The following is an 18,433-nucleotide window of genomic DNA, read 5'->3' on the forward strand; positions in this document are numbered from 1 at the left end:
AAGTTCAGGAAAAATGCTTCATAAAAACCATGATTAAGATAGAAAACAATCAAGTTTCCATAATCAGTAGCAATGCTATGGGATCTGCCATTGCAGAAAATTCTCAGTATTCTAAACTGAAGATAACAGCAGCACTCAAGTTTTCTTCCCAAAGCTCCTGAAACAAGCAAGAAAACCATGACTACTAGGCCAAATTCAGAACAAGATCAATAGGTATGAGAACATTTCTTTCTTTTATTTCTTTTTTGTGTGTGTGGAGAAAAACATGACATTCTGACACAACTTTACCAGTTTTTGTCGCAAAATTGGATGCAAAGATCTCTAAGTGCTGGGCTGAAGCTCCAATCCTAGAAGATTGGGCCTGAGCCAGAGCTTCTCTCAAGGAATATGGCTGGCTAGGGGAGCTCAGCTGAGAATTCACCCTCTGCCACAAGTAACCATTTTCAGGAGTTCCCTGAGGCTGCAATAGGGCAATCAAACAATGTATAAAATAATTAGTACATGCGGTTCTCCATATCTACAAAATCAAGAACCTCCACAAGCAAACATACGAACTTCTCAGATTTATGAGCAACAGATGAAATGACAATAATATTACTCACTCGAACTTTGTCTTGATGCTTCAGATAAATAATTGTTGATTGCAGGAGAAAGCTTATCAGAATACTTTGGTGATGTAGGTGCATCACCCACAGGATTGCGAGAACTGCTTCCTATAAGCATTCCATCAGCAGGCTTTCGGTGCTGTAAGTACATGCAAAGTTAGTATAACTGGAAGGGTAAGAAGTAAAAGAGCCTCAGCTACAAACCAAATTCCATATGATATGTGAAACAAGTTCATACTATCAAAAGAATTGACCAGAATTGAAGAGAAAGGCTAGGGAAGCAAAACTTCCCTTCTCTATTGCATATTTTTTCAACACTTGGAACATTACATATTCCTTCTAAGCTTTTCATATTTAAGGAATAAAAAATTTGTTTTGTAGAAATTTTTTATGTACTTTCTTACTCATTTTAGTTTTTGTTACACATACAGACATACACACAATTGAAATATCCAATTATTCTTAAAAAAAATTATTTATTCTTTTTGTTTAGGAAAAATTGCCAATAATTTGTGTAGAGTTAAGCAGTGTCATATATATATAATATATATTATGCATAGGAACTTAAGCATACAAATATTTATTTATCCATTACACACACATGCAATAGAGGATAGTGGCAAAAATTCCCTACATATTTAAGCCCAATAATACCAGAGTTCAACGTCTAATGACACCAATGAAGGCTAAGATTTAAAGGAACTGGGTAATCCTTGATGGTGGTAAGGAACATAGTGACAAACTAAACACAAACAAATAAAACCTTAAATACCAACAAGAAGCTACCTAAACTATTAAAATAACTGAACCAACATACAATTTGCACAATGAAAAAGAGGAAATTGAATGTTTAGCTGTAATAGCAACCTCAAAATGAACCAGACATTCCTCCAGAGTTTGAAAAATAATCTAGTTCGAGCAATGCTTTGCTGCCAAGCCTTAACAGCTGATGCATCATCCAGATTCCGCACGATTTGCAAGATAACAATCAAAACTTCACGCTTTTCGGCAGCATTTAAGTTGTAAAATACGGGCATTTCATCTAGAATCTGCATAGAGGATAAATTCACTTGCAAGAAATTTATGCATCGGTAAATTACAAGGCAACAGGGAACAAATGCAGTCTTATAACGCAAGTCATCTTTAACAAAATGCCATCCCAAATTTTAGACTCCAAAATCATATTCTGTCTTATTTCTAATAAAGAATATCAGAGCATAGATTTATGCCAGTCCTATCCTGTTTTGTGCTTAGACTAAAATTCTAACAACATTCATGCACCCAGTTTTTCCTCAGCAACTTATTTTTGGTCAGATCTGAAATTTCATAGAATAATATAGTACCCCATTCATACTAAATTACATTTTAGGAAAGATGCTACAAATTCAAGAAGCAATAAATAAATAGTACCATGTGGATTTTTCTTGGATGATACAAATATGACACCAAACAGCCATGTAATTTTGACACTTACACTAATCTGTCTCGACTTCAAGCTCATTTGGGCGTAGACAATTGTAATACCATTTACACAATATCATAAAGACGTGCAACATCAGCAATGTCATACCACTGCCTAATGCTTAATCAGCATAATCATCATCATCATCAAGCCATAAAATAATTTAAGTACAATTTACCTGGCCAATGAGGGGAAAATATAGTTGAGCAATATACAGCTTGTCTTCAGGTTTTTGGTACCGAGCATCAAACTCATGCTTACATAAAACAACCACCAAAATTCTAGCTGCCTAATCACACAAAAAGCAAATGTTATTTCAAAGCGACAAAATATGCTATATATCTTAAGCACTTTATATATGACCATGATGTTTTGAAACAGTTAACCTATTTTATCCAAACTCACCTTAGCACGCTGAGATAAATCATCGTGATCCCAAGTGAAGAAAAGCTCTTGAATCAAGACAGATGAAAGATAGTTCCTAAATCACAATATACACCAAGTCAATTGAGTGATACTAGCATTTCAGCTACTAATTAATAGAGATTTTGTCGGACTAAGTCCACGCAAAAAAATAAAACTCAATTTTCAAGAAATCAGAGAGAGAGAGGGAGAGAGAGAGAGGAAAAACTACTGCCAGCAAATCCCTTTTTTATATTAAGATAAACTAATCAAATTACTAGAAATAAAGAAAAATAACTAATTGACCTCTATACAATGTCTGTGAAGCATCTTGATTTTGACTGTTTAAGCACAGGTGACATGGATGACAATCACATGAAAGCAGGCCAGGTTAACTGCCAAGATAATTTAAGATCATGGTCTAACTTTTGGTAATTTTAGGACCAATTTAAGCTGAAATGATTCCATTAAGTCATGTTTATGTTTCTAAAGTATAAAAGATTGTTGGCTTTACTTTCTTTTCATCAGTTTGCTCAATCTAACAATAGTTTCCAGGTTTCCAGCAGATTTAAGTCTTGAGTTATTTTACTTTGATCTATATTTTATAATGTAAGTGTTGTTTTAAGTCAAGCTTGGAACTTCATTATTTTGGATCTCAAGTACATGAAAAATAGGAATGCTAGAAGTCTAGAAGCATTCATGTAATTTCTTGCCTTAAATAATGAGAAGTCAAGTAAATTTCATTTTACTTCTCACAAGCTAATACACCCCACCCACGACCTACCCCTCCATCAACGCTCTCCTATGCCAGAGGTTTGGGTGGTTTACAGAATATCATTACACTGAACTCTAGTAACTTGGAACACACCATGAAATTCCTTCATGCACATATGTATCATCCACTAAGAACTTGAAGCCTTTATGCCAGTTTTTACAACAGGAAGGAAATTTTGTTACAATTGATGATAGTGCCAGAACAAGAAGAAAACATTGTTACCATAAAATACATCCCAGTTATATAAGTTCTACATCTATAAAGAGGGATGCTCTCCTCTCCATTAAGACATGACTTAAAGCAAAAACTATCTATTTACATCATGAAAGTAGTGAAACATAAAAACAGAAGAAAGTACCTGTCTGAGGGGTCTCTCCCAGGCATTTCCACAAAAAGATCATGATCACATATTATCTGCAGAAAAATTAGCTTGCAATCATGCAGAACTGATTGACATACCCCAGAAAACTTGTCCAGGTACAAGGACACCTGAAACAAATAAAACACATTTAGAAGGTGATTATCAAAGCAATAGCAATGACATGAGTGTCATATGATTATCTTGTCTTTCCTCTTTCCTCATGCATAAAACAAAACAACTCCTCATAAGCAAAACGCAAATAACAGATGAAGTAAATATCAGTCAAGAGTAAACAAAGCATAAGACATGCTTCCAACCAGTGGCATAACTCAATAAAAGACAGTTTACAGCTGTAGACGAAATTGAATGACTGCTTGAGCATCACCTTATTAAATTGTAAAAGTTAATGAAAACAAGGGATACTCAACTGAGCATAGAAACAAACTGCAAGGTTTCTACTTTTTTTCCACAATTGGAGAGTACAATCATCATGGCAAGAAATATCACTGACTAATGGACTTTTTGAGATGCTGACTCATTACCAAATCCAAGTTCACCAACCTAAATTACTCTTGTCAATTCTAAAACAGAGCAGTGGGATTTAAGTCAGCAAAAGAATGTTTTTCACACTAGTGATACATGTCATATAACTCGTTGACACTTGAGACTCCTAAATTATGTAACACATCTACTTTCAGCTTCTGCAGCATTAATAGTGTCACTCAGTGATGTTGAGTGGGGTGCAGATAGAGGTTTAGATTACTTAATTCCATTGATGAGTGGCAAATCGATAACAAGAGTTTGTAGGCTTTGACATGCTTTTTATCATTAAGAAAGACAGGAATATGTTGATAACAAAATTGCAATTGTCAATTAGAAGGTATTGGTTTTTTTAATTTGGAATGTCTTATTCTTTGTATATTTTACATTCTTTAATTTTTCTGTAGACATTTTTCTAGATCAATAATTTTCTGGAACAGATAATCCAAGACTAAAAGTTCCGATACTAGAGAGGAGAGGTTAATGACTATCAGTGTCGACAGTAATCAACTTTGTCGTTGCTTTTCCAATTTGTTTGTAGATTGTTTGATAAATAGATAATTCACCTTTTCCTTAAAGAGGTAAAGACCTTAGGAACAGCTTCTGTCAACCTTTCATCATGAATATATAAATGATTTATGTGAACTAGGAAAACATATTTTCCTATTCCTATGTTTGACTCCTTTTGATCTTGCAGATAGATTAAATTTTAGTTAACTGTGATTGTTTTTATTGTTCATCAAAGTAAGGACAGGCTTTATTCAAAAAATAATAATAGTAGTCACCAATAAGCATGGGATCTGTTGGTAGAGAGTTGGACTCTTAGTTCCAATAATCAAGGATAAAACCTTAGGGTGTGTTTGGACAAAGAATTTTAAAATTTTGGAGATCTTTTAAGATGCTAACATTTTAAAATGTATCTTTCCAAATTGCTAGTGTTTGTAATTATTTTGTTTAGGTAAATAAGCTTTTAGAAAAATTTAGGCTATTGGAATTTCATGAGTTAGAAAACTAATTGTAAAAGAAGAATAATGATATTAAATATAAAAAAATGTAATATGGATATCTTTAAATTTGTAAAATATATAAATGTTTTAATATATAAAATCTAAAAATATATGTTAGAATTAAATAAAAATGATATTTTGAAGTTCAAGATTTTTATTTTATAGTGAGACCACATCTAATAAATGAAATAAGATTATGAGATATTTTAAAAAACCACCTATTTAGGTGGAATTTGAATAGCGGATTTGAGCTCAAATCCCCTTTTGAAATTCCTTACAAATTTTGAAATTCTCCATTGGTTTTACCCACAAGTAAACTCATCTTTTGAAATTTGAATACCCTGATAGAAATTATATTTCTCCTTCAAATTACCCATCCAAACACACTCTTACAGACCTCTAACTATAAAAAAGACATAACAGTAGTCAAAGATTCCTACAAGTGTATGCTACTTCAGGTTTTTTTTTTTTAATAAAATTTGAAGTCATGAGAATACTTGGGTTGTTTCTGAATGAAGTGACAGGAAAAAGGGAAATGAAACAGTTAAATTTCAAATCAAAGAGGTCTCCTAACATGCAATGGTTTAAGGACATGCTAGTCTCTGAAACTAATAAGTATGGAAAGCATCATGTCCAAGTTAGTACCATCTGAACCTGATCAAAAAATAGACTATTGAATCAAATAAAAACATACCAATTCAAAAACTTGGCGAGGCTCAATAATGGATAAAAGATCATAACAAAAGAATGCCAGACTGCTGTTCAATCGTTTCGCCAAGCTTAGCCCTTTCTTACAACGCTCATGAACTTCAGTTAGAAGGCAATCATACAGTTGGATTATACATCTGAACACACCCTCTTTCAACTGCATCGGGGGAACATCTTCATCTACATTAAAAAAAGAAAAAGCTGATTTACCAAACTGATGACAGCATAAAAGCTATTTTCAATTTCCTCCAACTGAACTCATTGAAAAATTAACAGAATACTTTCTCAGCATCTGAGAGTATGCATGTATGTGTGTAGTCTTGAATATAAGGAGGGATTAAGTTATGTCAATGTAATATTACATATACTTTAATCCATTAAATTTCATGCTCTATTCATGTAATCATGCTGACCAAAATTGAGTAAATTAAAAATACATAGTTGCTTTTGACATAAGGGTTTCAAGCATTTCATATGCTCTAAAGATGTGACAGCATGAATGTAATGTTAAAACCAACATTGACTTACAATTTACATGCATGACAAGTTGATAGAATGTAAAGTAATAGTATGAATATTATGCTAAACCATAAGTGTACACAATAGATAAGATACAGATATCATATTGATTTAAATTTTACATGCATGACAGGTATGAATATAATGTTAAATCCAACACTGACTGGTTAAACCATCAATTTTGGAAATGAAAGAAAGATGTAGCAGTAGACAATTACTATAACATATAGAGAGATTCATATACACAAGCACACATATACCTACATATACGTGTACATCTGTGTGTGCATTTAAATACTTCATGCAATGTAAACCAACCTAATGGAAGGCTATGATAGAACAGACGTGTTTGCTCCAATGCCATTGACTTAACAATTAGCTCAAGAAAAAACCAAGCCATTGCCAGCACATCGTCATACACTGGTCCAACACGATAACCCTTAGCCTGAAGAACAACATCAAATTAAAAGAAAAAAAAAACAGTTTCCAAGTCAAGGCCATCTGAATTAAAAATAGCAATGTCTCAGGATTACAAGTAACTTGAGAAACAAGAACTCAAGTTCTATTACTATAAAATGTTTTCAAGTTATTGAAAATTTTAAGTTTCAAGAATTTATAGAATTTTTCAATGAATTTCTCAAGGACAAACAGGAGCAAGTTTAAGTCTTTTGTGTCACTTTTTTTTAAAAACTCTACCAGGATGTCGAAAGCCTATAATATCATCTCTCTTTTACAGAAGTATTCAAACAAAATCTTGTTAGGTACTTTATCTTTAACATTTGAATTAGTGATTTGATATAGACCTATGGAGAAACACACCCAAAATGTTTTCAAGTCATCATATTACAGTATTCACCCAGGGCTAGAATAAGCTACTGCAAAGCCAACCCACGTGGGCGCCGGGAGTGCTAAGTGAGATGGACTGACATGTGCCTACTTGCAAGGTACTTGACTTGGATCCCACATAGAAAGTGTGGGATTTCTTGGTATATGGAACTAGGCTCTCCAACCTCAACAGCTAGCTTTTGGGAAGATCCATATCATAATTATTCAGCATTTAAAATTTTAATATTAAAGGTTGAGCTTTTTAATTTCAATTTATTAAACTCCCACCAGAGCTTTCATAACTAGGCTTGCAATCATCTATTACACTGTTCTCTTTCTTTTTTCTTGTGTGTGTGGGAAGGGGTGTTTTGAAATCAATTATTACTATTCTAAGTTTCAATATAATTCTAAAAGGAGATCATGAGTTTTCTCTTCAGTTCAAGCAAGCTACATTGACTTGGGAATGGGCGTTCAACATGCAAATGCTGAGTTTTGAACAAGTTTCTGAATAGATATCTTCAGACTCCAATAGTCAATTATAAGAAATTTGAAACGAGCTCCTGGGTAAATCAAAGTAAAGTGAATAGCTTTGGTGGCATAGGAATTCAGAAATTACACAATGACACATTCTGCTTAAGAATCTGAACAAATATAGACAGCATACACATTATTGAATTTTACCAAGAAAAAAGGATATAAACGAAGGTTTGTAGTTTAGCAGATTACCTTACTACGAGCCAAGCTACCCCACACAGTAGACAAGCCCGGATAAACTGGGGGTTGACGACCACCAAAGTCATCGAAAGCATAATCTACATAGTTAACTAGAGAGCGATTTCGTTCAGAATCATCAACTGACTCTTGCTGCACCCTGCAAATAAATAAACAAAAGATTACACATGATAAAATAAAAGAAAAAAATGATGCCCAAACTTCAATAAAAAGCCTGGAACAGAGAATCTTTCTTTGCATGGCAATGATTAGAGTTCATTTAGTGAAAATAAACCTTCAAGAAAATATCAGAGACTTGGCACTTAAACAGTAAGACAATCGTAATCTTGGTTTTTAAAAATTATTATGTTTAATAAATATATTACCTAGCCAATTAATAAATCAGACAAAAGACCATACCTGGTCAGGATATTAACCATGGCTCTGAATGCAGCAACCTGAACAACAAATTAAGAAGAGATTGCAGCACAGACAGTAAGCAAACCAGTATAACAAGATAAAGCTAAATAATCATAGGCTAGAGAAAAGGCTTAGAGGGAGATGGGGCACAAATGTTTAGGTCGGGACAGATAAAAGATGGGAGTTGAAACCTGAAGGGTTTCTCCACCATTCCCTATAAGATGGAGAAGCATATTTAGAATCGGGTGAAGAAACTGAAGCAAAGCAGTGGAATCAACATTCTTTAAGCTGTTAATTGCCTGCAACACATTAATAGTTTCATGTGATAGGTACATAACTATGTAATGCAATTTTGAGAATATATGCCAGTCAAGATATTTGCCATGGTTGCATAAGATGTATGGCATGTTCATCTTTAACTTTCCAGCCAACTAAAACTTCAATGTGGTTGTTCCACTTTATGATTGCAACTGTTACCATTACAACCAATATCAAATTGCAAAATTCAAAATTCAAAAGCCTTTTTGCAAGTGTACAAAAAAAAGAACATTTCTATAGATGCAATGTTAGAAAAATATAGAATAAAGCTCTCTATTTGTTGTTGTACTAACTTGGAAACTAACATAGACTACCAATCACGGTAGTATGTACAAGGCACATACTGATAGTAGCAATTTTCATCAAGACATTTTTTTTAGTTAGTTTAAAGTTTTTTTCTTTTATTTTGACCTAGGAAGGGAGGATTCACCCCTATCTCTCTAAGCACTAGCTTTAAAAATTAAACATATATAATTCTTAAGTCTTACTGGTTACCAATAGAGAAAATTATACTATTGAAACTTTAGAAATAATATTACTAAACCATTCATTAACTTTACATTTTACCTAATCTTAGAAATTAGAATTTCTAAAAGCAATATTTCCAGTAAACTAGATAAATTTTAATTTAACAAAATGTTAACAAACTACAATTTACTTGTCAATAGATATAACAATACAAATTGGCAAAAAAATTCATAAATAGATCCAAATTCAATATACTTAATTTTTAGCATTTAAAATAAGAATTTCATACCATTTTTGTAACAGAGTTATTTCCTTGTATTCCTTTCCCCTTGAGCAGTATTTTACGTTATTTTCCCTAATTTTACACCTATAATTTCCTCATTGATATCTTTTTAATTAATTTAATTCTTTTAACACATCTTATTTTTCTTTTTTACTCTACATTATCCCAATCCCTAAAACATATTTTCATTATAATTTCTTTTCATTTTCTCCTTATCCCCAACAAAAGCATTATTTTATGCATTACTTTTCAGTATTTTTTTCCTTCTCCATCCAACACAACCTTTTCTTTTCCCTTCTGCATATTCTGCTGCCCTGCCTCCCTTCTATCTCAGTTTTACCATTAACCAAATCTCTTTCCTTTCTCTTTGTTTTTTTTACCTTCCTAAGTTCACCTTTAATTATGGTTTTATCTCTCAAACCAATTTTGTCCTCTTTGGTTCCAGAAGTTTCACTGTCAATGCCTTCCTAGTTTCATCCCTCAAGCCAACTCCAACGCCTAGATTTAGAGTAGGCAAAGCTTAAACTAAACTAATTCAATTGAACCAGAGAACCCAATTTGACTACAAAAAGTCAACAAGCCAAACCAATATTGAGCCAATACTAAATAATTATAATAGAAAAATAATGACTTCAAAAGCAAGGTGTGACAAAAGTTGGCAAAATGTGACTTTGAATATCTTACCGAAAGTTGAGGAAATTAGACTCAACCAAATAACCCACTCGAACAGTTGAACCTAACCGAATTGACATTAGAAGTCAACAACTAGAATCAAAATGACACGAATTCAGATAAACCAGACTGGAACAGAGCTGAATCCCCACTTACCACCTCTACCCAGAGTCAATATTTCAATCTCTTTTTATTGTTCATTCTGTTTTGCTTTTCATACCAATCTATTCTTATCTATTGGAAGATTATGGAATTTTGTGTATATAAAATCAATGGATTCAAAAAAGATAACCAAACATGCAGGTGAACCAATAAGCAGAAAACAGAAGTACCTCCAAAAGTTCAGAACCCCAAGGTGGGCTTGTTCGAAGAGTGTGTCTATCATACTCAAGAAAAAAATCTCTGATGCGCTCATTAATCGGGTATAGAGATGAACAAAGTCTTAACCGCAATTTGAAAACATTTTTTCCATCTTCCAAATAATCCAACCTCTCCTGCGGACAAAAGGAAAAGTAAATATGAATTTTAATTGTCAATTTTTAATACTAAGCATCCAATCAGAAGACACACTCAAAACTGTATCTGAAGAAATTATCACAGTTAAGCACAAAAGCTTCCCACCAACTATAGCATCCAATACCAATAATACTAGAATAAAACAAGCCAACAAGTTTGCCACCTAACACAAGCAGGAAATTCCCAATTTACATTAAACAAATATACACGAATGAAATAAAAGCAAACTTATTTAAGCAACCGAATTATGCAGTGTCACACATACAATCAACAAAATGTAGCTATTTGATTTACAATGAAAGGACAGAAGAAATCCAAAACTAAAGTACAACAAAGACTTTGATAATAAACACAATGAGAATATCTCATCAAACTGCACTGTAGAAAAGGATATGAGTGGTTATAAATTGAATACTTAATCTTGCAAAACATACCTTGCCAGAATCCAGGAGATAATGTGGAACCAATTCCCTTATTATCGGTAAAGAAATTTCAGATCGCAATCTGAATTAAAAAAAAAATCAAATTATGGATTTATTGAACCCGTTGAGCAATGATGAAACTGATGTGAATAAAATAAACATTCCAAAAGAAAACCTTTCCTCCCTAGATAAAATAAAAATTAGTCACTCATTTGTTTTTCAATGCATAAATGAAGCACCCATGATTTATCCAAAATAAATGAGCTAATTAAACTACTGGCCCCATTTCACAGCTAATTACCATTATCTGAATAGAAGAAGCAGTGACTTCTAATTTCTGATTTCAAGAGAAAATAAAAAAAGGAAGAAGTTCAAACTGAGCATATACGTACTGGGCATGTGTCGATAATGGAAGTGCTGCATATCCTATAACTACCTGCCAAGTGAACAAATTGAATGATCATTCCTACAAACTTAACATCAAAAATAGAAAGGAAAGGAACTGAAAGTTCAATAATAGCTCCTGTTAATTTAGAGTCTTTTTTTTTTAAGAAAAAAAGATTATACAGTAAAATGAAAAAGAAGTCCAAGCTACCATTATTTCCCAAACATAAATTCATGTAAAACTCACTGGTTTTGGAGCTTCAAGTTTAGTTTGAAGATCGACATGGAAAAAAGTAAATAACAGGTGATGTGATGGTGTCCAGACAGCAGGAAGTGAAACTTTAATCTCATCGTGATAGCAGGCAACCCTAGCACCAACAGCAACTTGTGTGTGAGCATATTTCTGGAGTGATGAACCACGATCTCTTGGATGGATTGCCTGGTTGTATTAGTTGGACCAAAGAAACAAGTAAGAAGAAAACTAGAAAACTGAATTCTAAAGATCAATCAACACATTTACCTCTAAGGGCTGCCTCCGAGCATCAGCATCATCCTTTCTTAGCTCAACTTGTATGAATAGATTCCTTTTCCGACTCAAATTCACAGTTAATGGATACACATATAGGCAATGAAAAAGCTGTAAGAATGGCTCATTTCTCATTGTTGTGCGGAAGTCAAAAGCTTGGAACTGTCAGATGAATTAACATAGTAGTTTAGATTAAATGAGTTTTACACATATAGCAATAACAAATATATAATATAAAATAGGCCATAGCATGCCAGTCCTAATGCTAAGGTTCTCAGATGCACAGATAAGGAGCAGCCATATTGCAATCATCACACTATGAGGAGCACATAGTTTGCAAGACAGCCTTGGTTTAGATTCAGTCCAATTTTTAACCCAAACACGAAGCATAGAAAATTTTAAAAAAAGGACTACAACTAAATTGCACACACTTGACAAGGATCACCTACTAATTTGTCTTACTTTAGTTGCAACAACTTGGCAACATCATAATCAATGGACCCAAAAGGTGCTCCTGCTAAGATTAGAGAACTTAGAAAATGCATAACAATCCCAATGGAGTAAAAAATCAGCATCTGGATAAGGACAACAAGTGACTGTAAGCATGCTAAAATTTATTCAAAATAACCTAACAGCAGACCTTGCACTTAATAGTTTGTGAAATAAAAAGTAAACCAAACAAAGACTAGATATAAAAAAACAAATTATCTATCAAAGCAAAAACTTTATCTCAAATATTAATGACAAAGGATTCCACTTTTACTATCAATAGAACTTTTCAGACTTAAACTTGTAACCCCTTCCATATGATAGATTCATCTCTAATTTCTGCAGTTAATATAATTTTCCTAGCCAGAAAATATTGAATATGCAAATGGACAATTAAAATGAAAATCAAAAAGAAAAAGAAAGCAAAGGATGGCATATAGAGCAACCATATACTAAATGACAAGAAGTAATATCACTAAAATCTTCCTATAAGATGTAAAAGATGCAATTGCTACTTGATATGCCATAGGTAAACTCAATGACTAAAAGCAAAGAAACAGATTAACTGCTTACATCATCTGCACATAAATCTAGATTTCCATGACTGTTAGATCCATTTCCAGAAACCTCTTTCCCATCAATTGCGATCCACTTGGAGTTGCTAGTCTGAGGTCCATCCAGACCATTTCCAGGACTCCTTGAAAACATTAAATCAGCAACTGCTTCCCCGGGATCCAGGGAATCATTTGTCGCACTGCCACCTTCTGATATATTATCCAGCTCAGCAAGAGCAGTCTGGTGTTTCTCAATTTCCAATTTCAGAACACCTTTTACAGGTTTATGTACTTTTCGTTTAGGATCCTATCATAGCAGAAGAAATGGCAAAAAGAAACAGAATTAGAACATTATGTGCACAGCAGATACATAATAAACTAAAGAGAAGACCAAATGGCAGATACAGAATAACATTATATCTGGATAAAAACTTTGTCAGAATACAAGGATTAATCAATTAATGAACAGGTTATTGATGATAAGAATATGATTGTAGAAACATTCAGTATACAATTAATAGCTCATACTCCAAAAAGGCCCTAAAATTGAAGCTTGCACAACTGCCTCAGGAAAATTAGAGAAACAGCCCACTTGATTGACCAGCAGTATACAGTTGTTGTATGCTTTATAGCCTAAAAACAGCTAAAAGCCACATGTAAATCACCCTTATATTGAAGGGTCAGCTAAACAAAAACTTGAGAATACTCACAGCAAAACAAGCATAAGGGATTCAATTTATTAGGCCATCTAACTGTCTAGAAAGCAATCCAACTGTTCTTGAAATAGTTAATGTGGAGCAAAAGTAGTAATAAGGTGTGTTAGGCAGCCTGCATGGACAGGCCAGGAGGCAATGTGACCTATAATAATATCTCCAAAATCTTCAGTTAAGCTCCATTTGTTTTACAAAAAATGCCTTGTTGAAGGAAAATATCTAATTTAGAAAATATTCTTCCCAAAAGAAAAATATGCTGATAACATAATAAAAAACATTTTCTTGTATTGCACCTTAGGAGAACTTTCACCATTAACCAGTAAAGACCTCAACACTTTCCTTAACCTTCACAAAGATAAATAAAATAAAATAAAAACACCAATTTAAGGTTTTCATTTTAAATAAACTGACAAATATTTTCATTAAAAGTCTAGCCACGTTCCAAACAAACAACAAAGAAGGGCCACAAAGCAACTAAACAATACCTGAAGTGACTCTTCGGTATAGCTTTCCTTCACTTTTTTTAGATTAGATATTTCAACAATAACAGAACTACCACTTGCGCAACCCAGTTTCCCATCTGATGTGACCTTAGCAATGGGCTCAAATACACCCTCGTGAGAACTTGAACCAGACATGCTGGGAGCAAGAGGGCTGCTGGGAGAAGCAGATCCACCAGAAGCTGCAGCGATGCTGTTGTCAAATAATGGAACAATGGCCCAGGCGAAAGACTCTCTGTAAGGCATTAGACGAGACCACACCTGCAGCTTCTGCCTCTCTCTCTCAGTCAAGTGCACCTGTTTGCACAGAGGATAAGAGAAAACAAATGCTATAAGAGTTTAATTTAAGCAATCTTCAATCATCCTCTTGGTGTAAACAATGCACCCTTCTCTTATAATTTAAATCCTTGGCTGGCACATATGAGTATGTTCTTTCCAGGCAATCAAGCTAATAATAACCTTTGAATTGCCAGTGTTTTTTCTCTTTTGCAACAAGAAAAATCAACAAGCTGCATTTTACTGTAACATAGCATGCAGCCAAATGACTAATTTACATGCCCATTCAGAATAAAAGCCAGATTTATTTCCTCAGATGAAGCATATTTTAGAAGCATGTTTCAAAACTGAGTAGATTCATTCTCTTTAGAACAAGCAGGTATTTGGCCTAGCATTTTAAAGAGCCTCTCTAATAGAAGAACCTGAAGTAAGGAGATTTGAACTAGTGAACTTAGACAGTAAGCTCCTGACAACCTTAACAATTACAAATTGAACCATAACTTGCAGTAAACTTTAAATAGCAGATAGATGCTAAAAGCTAAATTTCACCGAAGCTTCCATTTTCCCCTTTCCAGGATTATTAAACAGATTCCTACATCCTAATGATTCTAACTCAAGTTTGCCAAATACTATTTCCACTTTCCTCTATAGAACTTCTAGAACAGCTGTACTCATACAGCACTTCTCTTAAACCTTCAACTGGGCCAAACAGACTACAACACTGCTTTAAATAAAAGTTGATCACTCTAGCTCCCAAATTGATATCAAGCATCAAAAAACCCATAGAAACTCATATAATACATGTAAAAACATTAATTTCTCCAGGTAAAAGGGATATAGTCCAACATGAAGAAGTGATTAGGAGGATCACAAGCATTCTGAATAACAGATAAAAGTAAAGAACTAAAATATTGAATTCAGGAGGAAAAAACAAAAGGAAAGAAAGTGATAAATGTCTAAGTAAAATACCGGTTCTTTACGTGAATAAACTGAAGGGGTTACACCGCCTTCTTCTGTTGCAGGCTTCTCTAACTGGATTAGCAAACAGATTGATGCTGATGGAGCATCTAAATAGAATATCCCACGAGGTTCTAATGGCACTTTAGCCTGTCAAAAGAACAACAGAAAGAAAAACTTATTGATCATTATTTATAGAGAACTATATCATTAGTAGATAAAATTAAGGGCCATAAATGGCATTCTTGCTTACATCCTGCATTTCACTTGGGAGAACAGAAAAATAAAAATCTTCAGATAATTTTTCTCTTCTCTCCCGATTATATATGCACATGGTTCCATAGAATGGCTCTGTGAGGAAAAGAGAGTTATCTAAGTCAGAAACCAGGAAACAGTAAAAAGACTGAAAGTAAAATAAAAACATGATAACGAGTCCTTCAATTATGGTGATGGAAAGCTAACCAACAATTCCAGCTTGAAAGGAAAGCGACAGAACTTTGACAGAGATCTTCAACCCACTACAGTCAACCATCCCAAGAGAGAATGGATCATCCAATGAGATATTAATCTTAAGAAACCAGTAACTCCAAAGCAAAAGAATTTACTGGTGCAATAAGATTCAAACCTGCCATAGTGTGTGGTAGGGGTTTCTGGGATCCTTTGGCCAAATATCATTGACCTTTCATTTCCCCAGTCAAAAGCAGCTTCATAAGCTAGGAGAGGAGACTGACCAAAATGCTACAAACATATCAACAAAACGAAAGGAAATTACCGCTAATGGGAAACAAAATAAGAAATGCTGCGGTCTGCAGAAGCAAAGAAAGTAGGAAAAAATAAAACAGCAAGAAAATTGTTCAATAATAGCAACCTTTGTAACATTAGAGTTGGGAAATTGCCTTCCTGAGGAACTTGGCAAGTCATCATCGTTAGCATCTTCAGCCTTAATTTGTCTAGCACTGGCAAGCTGCATTTCTGCATAAATATAGCAAATACCAGAGGAAATAAGATTTACAGTAGTAGATTAATATTCTTTTCAAGAAAAAGTACCCCGTAACTAGAATCTTACCAGTCTCAATATCAGTATCAGGACCTTCAAATATCTGATTCTGGAATGAATCGGGACTGATACTTTCGTAGTGGCCATATTTGTTATCATCTTTAATCCAATCACTTTTGTAGCACTGAATGAGTTCGGTTAGATGTGGCCACTGCTCCAAATTGTCATCAAGCTGAGTGCAAGAGAACAGCAAAAGAAAATCATTTTAAATGTCTATTTACACTACCTAATCTAACACATTACAGAATGCAAACAGGCAATATAAGGGTTTACACTTAAAGCTACTGCTTAATAAATAGGAAACATTATTTTCTATCTTCCTAGTTCTGAATAATTTGTATAGGTAAGTGTAAAATAAATAAATATATATAAATGCAAAATGCAAGAGAGGAAGAGAGAATAAGAGACCAATGGATCCAGCTTGAGATGAGCGAGCGAATGTCGAGGAATTCTCCGAAAGCGATACCCACCGCCCCCGTTGCCATTGGTAGCAACGTTGCCATCCATTACGCCAGATTCTGCATTTTGACAAGAGAAATTAATCTTAAAAAGTAGGAAATAGCTAAAATGCAATGTGAATTCTGCAGATCTGGAACAAAAACACAGCGCTCCGGCAAATGAGAGGAAAAAGAAAGAAAACCTAAAAGACAAGGGATCGATTAGCTACAGCAAAACAAGAGATCTGACAGAGAAGGCTGAACCCACAGCGACGCAAGTTGGGGCGTATAAGAGCAGGAGAGAGGAGCAGGGACACACTACATAAAACAGGAGTCAATATCAGTCTAAAATCCGGAAATAGGAACTGTCGTTTTGATTTATCTCATTCATTCCCCGCTCCCGACCCTATTCTCATCTCGTCTCATCTCGTCTCCTCTCGTCATCGTCTCGTCTCCCCTTGTCACGCTGCTTTCTTTTCTTTCTTTTTCTTTTCTTTTTTTTTGTCTCGCTGCTATTTTAATGTAGATATCGTCATCAACAAATATGCTTAAACAATTGTGAAGCATTAAAGATGTAAAAATGTTCATTAAAATACAAAACTGTAAAACAGAATCGTGCTAAAGCTATTTAAGCTTGATTCCAAAGAAAAGATTCGATTGAATCAAATTCAAGCAGTTTAAGCTTAACTAAGTATCAGTACCTAATTTTAATAGCTTGGAAGCCTATTCAATAATAATCCATAACTAATAATCCATAAGCCTAATCCATTTTTATTTTTAATATTTATTGTTAATTTATTATTTATATAGGTTAAAACCTTAAAATATATACAAACCCACGCCTCTTGCCACGATCCTTCACACATGCAACTCCTCTTTCTTCCTCACTTCCATAATCCCACCTAAGCTCAAGGCACTCCTCCTGTCTTCATTGTTTAGAAAGTAATTCATTCTTTTTCTCCCACTCTCTTTAGCCTCATTCCATCTCTCCTAACTTTCCCTGGGCCTTTAATATGTATCGGCATAACTTATCTAGTTGTATTTTGGTGTATGATGATTTATTATTACAATTGGCAATGGTTTACATGGCACTTTACTTTTATCCCTTTTGTTGGTGTTCATTTATATCAAGGTGGAGATCTTTTTGGCCTAAGATCTTGTAAAGAACGAAAAATGTTAGAGGAGTCAAAGTTTGGTTTTGGAGCATGCTTTGATACTTAAGTCATTAGTTGAATGATAGAATGAGAAAATCGATGAGATGTTAAAATTATTTAAAATGCATATTATTGGTTAACAATGATAAAAATTATTTATATTTATTTAAGCATCCTACATCACATGTCACTCAATGACTAAAACGCCCTCGTCATAATAATCAAGGTCCAAAGCGAAATTTGAAGTGTTGCTAAACACTTGCATGACCTTTGAGTTGCAAGGCAATATGATCTTTAAGAAGTTGACGCCACCTAAATGTCTTTTTCCACTTTAGCTTAAGCTATTAAGCTTTGCGAATTAAGTTATAAGTT

The 18,433-nt window shown here is 33.9% G+C and overlaps 1 pseudogene across 1 annotated transcript in view; it reads right to left on the reverse strand.

The window, feature by feature from the left end:
- The window catches only part of LOC107946479 (guanine nucleotide exchange factor SPIKE 1-like), a 19,583-nt pseudogene extending 2,143 nt beyond the window's left edge, over positions 1 to 17,440 (reverse strand). Inside the window, exons 1-26 of the transcript XR_005922152.1 lie at positions 17,111 to 17,440; positions 16,879 to 16,988; positions 16,480 to 16,642; positions 16,282 to 16,385; positions 16,039 to 16,151; positions 15,876 to 15,931; positions 15,667 to 15,764; positions 15,426 to 15,563; positions 14,166 to 14,477; positions 12,987 to 13,274; positions 11,919 to 12,086; positions 11,646 to 11,837; positions 11,407 to 11,450; positions 11,027 to 11,096; positions 10,409 to 10,570; positions 8,527 to 8,634; positions 8,336 to 8,373; positions 7,931 to 8,075; positions 6,698 to 6,824; positions 5,847 to 6,040; positions 3,603 to 3,733; positions 2,473 to 2,548; positions 2,246 to 2,356; positions 1,473 to 1,654; positions 609 to 744; positions 48 to 157 (exon numbers count right to left, since the gene is read on the reverse strand). The product of XR_005922152.1 is annotated as a guanine nucleotide exchange factor SPIKE 1-like (transcript). The remainder of the gene's footprint in view (positions 1 to 47; positions 158 to 608; positions 745 to 1,472; positions 1,655 to 2,245; positions 2,357 to 2,472; positions 2,549 to 3,602; positions 3,734 to 5,846; positions 6,041 to 6,697; positions 6,825 to 7,930; positions 8,076 to 8,335; positions 8,374 to 8,526; positions 8,635 to 10,408; positions 10,571 to 11,026; positions 11,097 to 11,406; positions 11,451 to 11,645; positions 11,838 to 11,918; positions 12,087 to 12,986; positions 13,275 to 14,165; positions 14,478 to 15,425; positions 15,564 to 15,666; positions 15,765 to 15,875; positions 15,932 to 16,038; positions 16,152 to 16,281; positions 16,386 to 16,479; positions 16,643 to 16,878; positions 16,989 to 17,110) is intronic.
- Between the last annotated feature and the right edge of the window lie 993 nt (positions 17,441 to 18,433).

The sequence above is a fragment of the Gossypium hirsutum genome, chromosome D12 (assembly GCF_007990345.1).
Source record: "Gossypium hirsutum isolate 1008001.06 chromosome D12, Gossypium_hirsutum_v2.1, whole genome shotgun sequence".
Classification (NCBI taxonomy): Eukaryota; Viridiplantae; Streptophyta; class Magnoliopsida; order Malvales; family Malvaceae; genus Gossypium; species Gossypium hirsutum.